A 7,970-nucleotide genomic window follows, 5' to 3' on the forward strand; every position below is an offset into this window, starting at 1 on the left:
CATAACTACCTACCTCCCAGGGTTGTTTAAGACTCCAATGCTATTGCAATGGTTTTCAAACTGTGATCTAATGGTCAGTAGTGAGTTTGGAAATTAGTTTAGTGGATTATAACTACTATTTTTAAACAAAATAAAATTAGAATAGAATGAAAGAGAATAGAATGGAATAGAAAATAGTTCACACATCGTAAGAGTGAGGACAACACTGTGAAGTTTTTGTTTCATTTGCATGTGTGCATGTGTGGCCTAGGTTGCTATGTTAAATTCATTTCTTTTTGTAAATTATGGCTACACTATATGAAAGAGCTTTGTAAAATGTAAAGGAAGGCGTCCAGGGAAAGCTAGTGGTCCAGCAATGCCAAATGGGTTTTGCTTTTTTGTTTTTTGTTTTTTTTTTTGGGGGGGGGTTTGTTTTGACTACACAGTTTTCAATTTTTAAAAAAAAATAAGCTTTGGCTTTTAGAGGAATCAGGTTCACAACAAGACTGAGTAGAAGGTACAGAGATTTCCCATACACCTCCTGCCCCCCGTGAATGTACATTGACATTGACATTGAAGTCGCTCAGTCGTGTCCGACTCTTTGTGACCCCATGGACTGTAGCCCACCAGGCTCCTCCGTCCATGGAATTTTCCAGGCAAGAGTACTGGAGTGGGGTGCCATTTCCTTCTCCAGGAGATCTTCCCAACCCAGGGATCGAACCTGGGTCTCCTGCATTGTAGGCAGATGCTTTACCGTCTGAGCCACCAGGGAAGTGAATGTACAGCCTCCCCTATTATTAATCAGTCCTCATACATTTGTTAGAATGATGAACCTACATAGACCCATCATTGTCTCCCAAAGTCTTTAGTTTATATTAAGGTTTTCTCTTGGTGTTGTATATTCTGAGTTTGGACAAATATACAATAATATGCATCTACCACTACAGGCTTCCCTGGTGGCTCAATGTTAAAGAATGCACCTGCCCATGAAGGAGATGTGGGTTTGATTCTTGGTTCAGGAAGATCACCTGGAAAGAGCAAGGAAAGGGCAACCCACTCCAGTATTCTTTCCCAGGAAATCCTATGACCAGAGGAGCCTGAAAGGGCTACAGTCCATGAGGTTGCAAAAGAGTTGGACATGACTTAGCGACTAAACAACAATAATCCACCATTATAACATCACACAGAGTAGTTTCCCTGCCCTAAAAATCCTCAGTGTTTCATATATTCATCCTTTCCTCCCCACTAACCTCTGGCAACCACCAGTATCTTTACTACTATAATATCTTCCCTTTTCCAGAATGTTATATAGTTGGAATCAGACAGCATATATAGCCTTTTTATATTGGCTTCCTTCACTCAGTAATATGCCTGTATTTTCACAGCTTGGCATCTCCTTTCTTTTTAGTGCTAAATAATATTCCTTAGATACTGTCTGGATGTACAACAGTTTACTTATTCATTTGTCTACTGAAGGACATCTTGATCACTTCTAAGTTTGAGAAATTATGAATAAAGCTGCTATTAATATAAACATCTATGTGCAGTTTTTTATGTGGACATAAGTTTTCAACTTCTTTGGGTAAATTCCAAGGAGCATGATTGCTGGATGATATGGTAAGATTATGTTTAGTTTCATAAGAAACTACCCAACTATATTCCGAAGAGGTTGTACCATTTCGTATTTCCACCAGCAATGAATGAGACTTCTTGTCACTCCATATCTGCATTAGTATTTGGTGCAGTCAAATGAATTTTGGATTGTGGTCATTTAATAGATGTGTGGTGGTATCTCATTGTTGTTTTAATTTTCATTTTCCTGAAAACATACATAAGGAGAATATGTCTTTTCACATTATCAATTTGCCATCTGTATATCTTCTTTGCTGAGGTATCTGATAAAATCTTTGGTCCACATTTAACTGGGCAGCTTTCTTATTGTTTAGTTTTAAGAGTTCTTTGTCTATTTTAGACAACAATCCTTTATCAGATGTGTCATTTGCAAATATCTGCTCCTTGTTTGTAGCCTGCCTTTTTATCCTCTTGACAGTATCTTTCAGAGAGCAGCAATGTTTGATTTTAAAGAAGTCCAGCTTATCAGTTCTCTCTCTCATGTATCATACCTTTGACATTATATCTAAAAGGTCATTGCCACATCCAAGTTCATCTAGACTTTTTATGTTATCTTATAGGAGTTTTATGGTTTTTCATTTAGATCTGTGATCCATTTTGAGTTAATATCTGTGAAGAGTTTAAGGTCTTCCCTGGTGGTGCAGATGGTAAAGAATCTGTCTCTAGCGTGGCAAACCCAGATGCAATCCCTGGGTCAGGAAGATTCCCTGGAGAAGGGAATAGCAATCCAACATTCTTGCCTGGAGAATCCCAGGACAGAGAAGCCTGGCAGGCTATAGTCCGTGGGGTCACAAAATGTCAAACACAACTGAGTGACTAATATTTTCACTTTCTTTTCAAGGTCTATGTAGAGATTCATTTCTGTGCGTGTGGATGTCCAGTTTTTCCAGCACCATTTGTTGAAAAGACTATCTTTTCTCTATTGTATTACTTTTCCCCATATTCAAAGATCAGTTGACTATATTTATGTGGGTCTACTTCCAGGCACTCTATTCTGTTAATCTGTTGTCTATTCTTCCATCAGTATCACTCTATTTTTACTATTGTAGCTTTATAGTAAGTCATGACGTTGATTAGTGTTAGTCCTCCAACTTTGTTTTTCTCCTTCAATATGGTGCTGGCTATTTTGGGTCTTTTGCCTCTCCTTATAAACTTTAGAATCAATTTGTCAACATCCACAAATTAACTTGCTGGGATTCTACTGAATTTATAGATAAAGTATGGAAGAACTGAGAGCTTGACAATGTGAAGCCTTTCTACTCATGATCATGGGATATCTATTTGTTTAGTTCTTCCACTTCTTTCATCAGCTTTGTAATCTTCCTTATATAGCTCCTAAACATTTTGCTATACCCAAGTATTTTATTTTGGGGATGATAATGTAAATTGTATTGTGTTTTTAATTGAAATATTCCATGCATTCATTGCTAATATATAAGAAAGTGATTGACTTTTGTATATTAAGGTTGAATCCTGTAAACTCGTTACGATTGCTTATTAGTTCCAAGAGATTTTTTTTATTGATTCTTTAAGATTTTCTACACAGAGAATCATGTCATCTACAAAAAAGTCAGGTTTATTTCTTCCTTAACCAACTGTATACCATTCATTCCCTTTTCTTGTTTTATTGCATTAACTAGGACTTCCAATATGAAGCTGAAATATATCTTTGGCTTTGTGGGAAAGCTTTGGCACTCTTGGTATTTAGTATAATGTTAACTACAGGGAGTTTGGGGGTAAATTATCTTTATCAAGTTGAGGTTTCAAAATTAGAACAAAATTTGAACACACTCAATAGACATTTATGTTCCAGGTCCCTCAACTGCCACCATACTTTATTCTCAGCATGTTTCATTCATGTTACCTGCTTGACACCTGAAAGCTTCTGAATTTGTGATAACCTATGTGCATGCATGCTCAGTTTATCAGTCGTATCCAACTCTTTTGACCCCATGGGCTGCAGCCCACCAGGCTCTTCTGTCCATGGGGTTATCCTGGCAAGAATACTTGACTGGGTTGCCATTTCCTGCTCCAGGAGATCTTCTTGATCCAGGAATTCAATCTGCATTGGCAGGTGAATTCTTTACCACTGAGCCACCTGGGAAGCCCTGTGATAGCTGGGTAAATCATAATATATACATAGCTCTAGCTTTACACTTTTTACCCTAAATTAGAGTTGTCTTTGCAACTGTCCCTGAAATTTTTAAGAATAGAAACTTGATCTTTCAATGTATGCTCCAGGCTAACAGTGTCCTTTACATAGTAGCTGCTCGATAATATTTCTTGAACAAAAGAACATTACTGGTGCATGAAAAGCAGAGTCAAAATTTCTGGTCTCAGACTTTGCCATTGGCCACCTGGGTTATATTGAGGGAGTCAATTCTCTGCTCTGTGGCTATGTTTCCCTTCCCTGGTAAAATAAGCATATTGGACGCAAAGCAATGTTTTCCATACACGAGTGTGCTCTAGGAAATCCACAATTAAAGGGCTTGTCTGCTAAATGATGTAGATTTAAATTGCCAGAAAATCCCATTTATTGCTTTTACCTGCTATATTTATTCACGTTCTACCTTAAGGTTTCATTTGACTAGATGATATCTAAGATCCCAGACCTAGGTCTGCTATTCAAAGACCCTAGGACTGCTAGTGTGGTGCTCTAACACCTTCATTAAACTGTTACGTTCTTTCTTCAAAGCCTGCAAAGAGTCGGACAGGACTGAGCGACTGAACTGAACTGAACTGAAGCTATCAGTAACTGAGGCAGTTGCTGATATGAATAGAAACATTTGACAACACAAGCCGGGGGATTCATTTGTTATCTGGCTTTCAAACAGAGTCCAGGCAAATGGTCCCATCTTCCTTTTGACTCCTGCAATTCCTGATGACTAACTGCATTCATCTCCTCTGATATGTGGCTACTCCCATAGATCTTGCTGGGAACTCTCTGTTTCAGGGGTTCATCTATCAGCCAGTGTGGATTAGGAGGACATTTAATGGAGAATTCATTATGATGAGAAATCTGTGAGTTGCAGTCATAAAATTTGCTCTCGCTTTTATAGAAAGCTTCATCATTCACCCACTCTTCCTGAAAACGAGTGCTACCAGGCTAGCCCTCCCACGTCTGGTCTCCTGCTCTGTTTTGTAGTGTTTTGCAATGTTCACTCAAATATGTTATTTGAATCATTTCAGCCTAGGGTTATCGAATGCCTGCTATGAACCAGGTACTGTGCTTACCATGACCAGTAAACCAGGGTGTGCTGTACACATCTATGCCCTTGACCACTGGCATGTGCTATTCCCATTTTCTTCCTTATCGCTCAAGATTAAATTCACTCACAAATTCTATTATGCCTCTTCTTATCCACCTCTCGTAAACTAACTCATCATGCTCAGTGCTTTCATACCTTGACTTCTCTCTTTTGTTCACATGTTTTACCTTGTGCCTCTTAGCTAGCTTGTGGGGAAGATACAATGAACAAACAGAACCAAAACTCTTGAAGTTGTACCAGTTTCATGATCAGTTCAGTTCAGTCACTTAGTCATGTCTGACTCTTTGTGACCCATGGACTGCAGGACGCCAGGCTTCCCTGTCCACCACCAACTCCCAGAGCTTACTCAGACTCACGTCCATCGAGTTGGTGATGCCGTCCAACCATCTCATCCTCTGCCATCCCCTTCTCCTCCCACCTTCAGTCTCTCTCAGCATCAGGGTCTTTTCCAATGAGTCAGCTCTTCACATCAGGTGGCCAAACTATTACAGTTTCAGCTTCAGCATCAGTCCTTCCAATGAATATTCAGGACTGATTTCCTTTAGGATTGACTGGTTTGATCTCCTTGCAGTCCAAGAGACTTTAAATAGTCTTCTCCAACATCACAGTTCATCAATTCTTTGGCACTCAACTTTCTTTATAGTCCAACTCTCACATCCATACATGACTACTGGAAAAACCATAGCTTTGACTAGATGGAGCTTTGTCGGCAAAGCAATGTCTGCTTTTTTTAGTATGCTGTCTAGGTTAGTCATAGTATTTCTTCCAAGGAGCAAGTGTCTTTTAATTTTATGGCGCCAGTCACCATCTGCAGTGATTTTGGAGCCCCAACCCAAATGAAGCCTCTCACTGTTTTAAATATTAGCTATTATTATTGTTATACTTGTAATTGGCATCTGAGCAGATGAATCGAGTAGGAAGAAAAGATACAAGAGGGTAAGGCATTGGGATTTGTCATTCAAACAGAGGAGGAACAGATGCAGGGGGCTGGGGATGTGCAGATTCCTGGTCCAGGTGTGGAAAACAAGAGATGGTTTGGGAATGAAAACAGATAATGCTAGAAACATTCTTATGATTTCTTTAGATGTTTGGTTCCAGCTATGAACAGATGCCCACGAAGGATTAGACATTATGAGTGTCCTCCTTCTCTACCCCCAGTCTCCTTGCCAAACAGGAAGGAATTTTCTGTGCTGGCCTTTCAAGAGGAGCCGCCTCGGGCTTTCTCCTCTGGCTGCCAAACTCAAGGGAGAGGGTTACACATCATGGCAGCCAAGGGTGAAGGGCTCCTTGGGCAACACTTGATCTACTGACTGCTTTTTTGGCAGCCCACTCAAAATTATTGATTTGAGTGTGTATTTAGAAATGAGGGTTGGAGCTACAAAGGGGCCTGCTACACATCCCTGATAGAACTGGAATAATCTGAGAGATTCTTTGCTCATAGCCTCTCAGAGGATCTCAGTCTGGGCTTTTCTCAAGGCCAGGAAAACATTACTCTCCCCCTAAGGACAAGCCCTCAGTACAATAAGTCTCAATGCCCTATTCACCTGCCAACCTGAAAACTGATCAGTTAAAAGTATATATAGTAACATTTAAGTATTACCATGTGTTCATATAGGGGCTTAAATGCTTCTTTAGGGTTCATTCTTCATTGACGTATAGATGATTTATAATATTTTATTAATTTCAGGTAGACAATAGTGATTCAATATTTTATAGATTATACTCCATTTAAAGTTATTATAAAATGTTGGATATATTCCCTGTGCTATACAATGTATCCTTGTGACTTACTTATACAGAGTAGTCTGTACATCTTAATCCCCTACTTTTCCTTCCCCCTCCCATCCTCGTCCCCACTGGCAACCACGAGTTTTAATAAAGACTTTTATTAATTTGTTTTTTCATTGCTTGATCCATTTATCCATCAGACAAATACTCACCTCTTGAAACCTGGTAACAGTACTTGGTATTTAGATGAATAAGTAAAAAAAAAAAAGATTATATATATATATATATATATATATATATATATATATATATATATATATATAGACACATAATTCCTGCTGTCTATCGATCACAGGCTAATCATTAGAGAAAGAGAGCAAAACACTGAGGTGTGATGAGTGCTATAATAATGATCAGGACGTATCAAGGCATAGGCAAGGCCCTTGGGAATGGAAATATCAAAAGGATTGAGTCAAATATAAAAATGCTGTTTTAAAACACAAATGAAGGTGTGCAATAGACATGCACATTCCTCCCTTCATGGCTGAGACCCATCCTGATCCTGAGTCTCAGCACATTTCTGACACCCCTATGTCCCTAAATATCCCTGCCCCACCTCAGAGGGCTCCCCAGAATGGGCTCAGCATCAGAGACCTGAGGATGTTTATTGTACCTGTTGCTTGGTAATAAAATATGTTTCTTTGTTCTATGGGCTAAGTAAAAATGTTCAAAATACTCTATAATGTTCACAGAAATGAAAATGATCACAATTTCTAGAATGTATTGGTTTCTTACTACATGCTACCTATTTGGCTAAGCACTCTACATCCATTTCCTACTTAGTCTTCATAAACCCCTGTGTGTTGGGTCTATTGCTCTTCACTTTACAATGGCATGGAAGCTCCAGTCACCCAGCTAGTATGTGATGGAGATTAAACTTGAATCTGTACCTCACTGTTAAACCAACCCTCATCACTGCATTAGATTGTTTCACAAAGGTGGGGGGCGGTGCGGTTGGGAGCATAACAGGGTAATCTGAAAAGTTTTATGGAAGAGCTGAGTGCCAAAGGACAAACAAGAATGAAAAATCTATTTGTCTTAACTAATCAACTAGCCTCCCTGGTCCTACAACTTATGAAGTTCATTTTCTGTTAATTTAACGAACTGAGAGAGACAGCAATTCGGTGCGTGAAATTTGGTAAAGATAAAAGAAAATCTACTTTCTTTCTCTTTACTCTTCTAGTCTTTTATCCCCATGAGCCTATCATAGTGCTAGATACGTATTTGACTGGTGACTGATGGATGGAGACAAAGTCTGAGATTTGGACACCCTCCCAGGTCATCAGTCACAATGCAGGGCTT

General features: G+C 39.1%; 1 non-coding gene across 1 annotated transcript; it reads right to left on the reverse strand.

The window, feature by feature from the left end:
* Nucleotides 680-751, reverse strand: TRNAC-ACA. The gene has a single exon. It is a non-coding gene; the product is annotated as a tRNA-Cys (tRNA).

The sequence above is a fragment of the Capra hircus genome, chromosome 3 (genome assembly GCF_001704415.2).
Source record: "Capra hircus breed San Clemente chromosome 3, ASM170441v1, whole genome shotgun sequence".
Lineage (NCBI taxonomy): Eukaryota > Metazoa > Chordata > Mammalia > Artiodactyla > Bovidae > Capra > Capra hircus.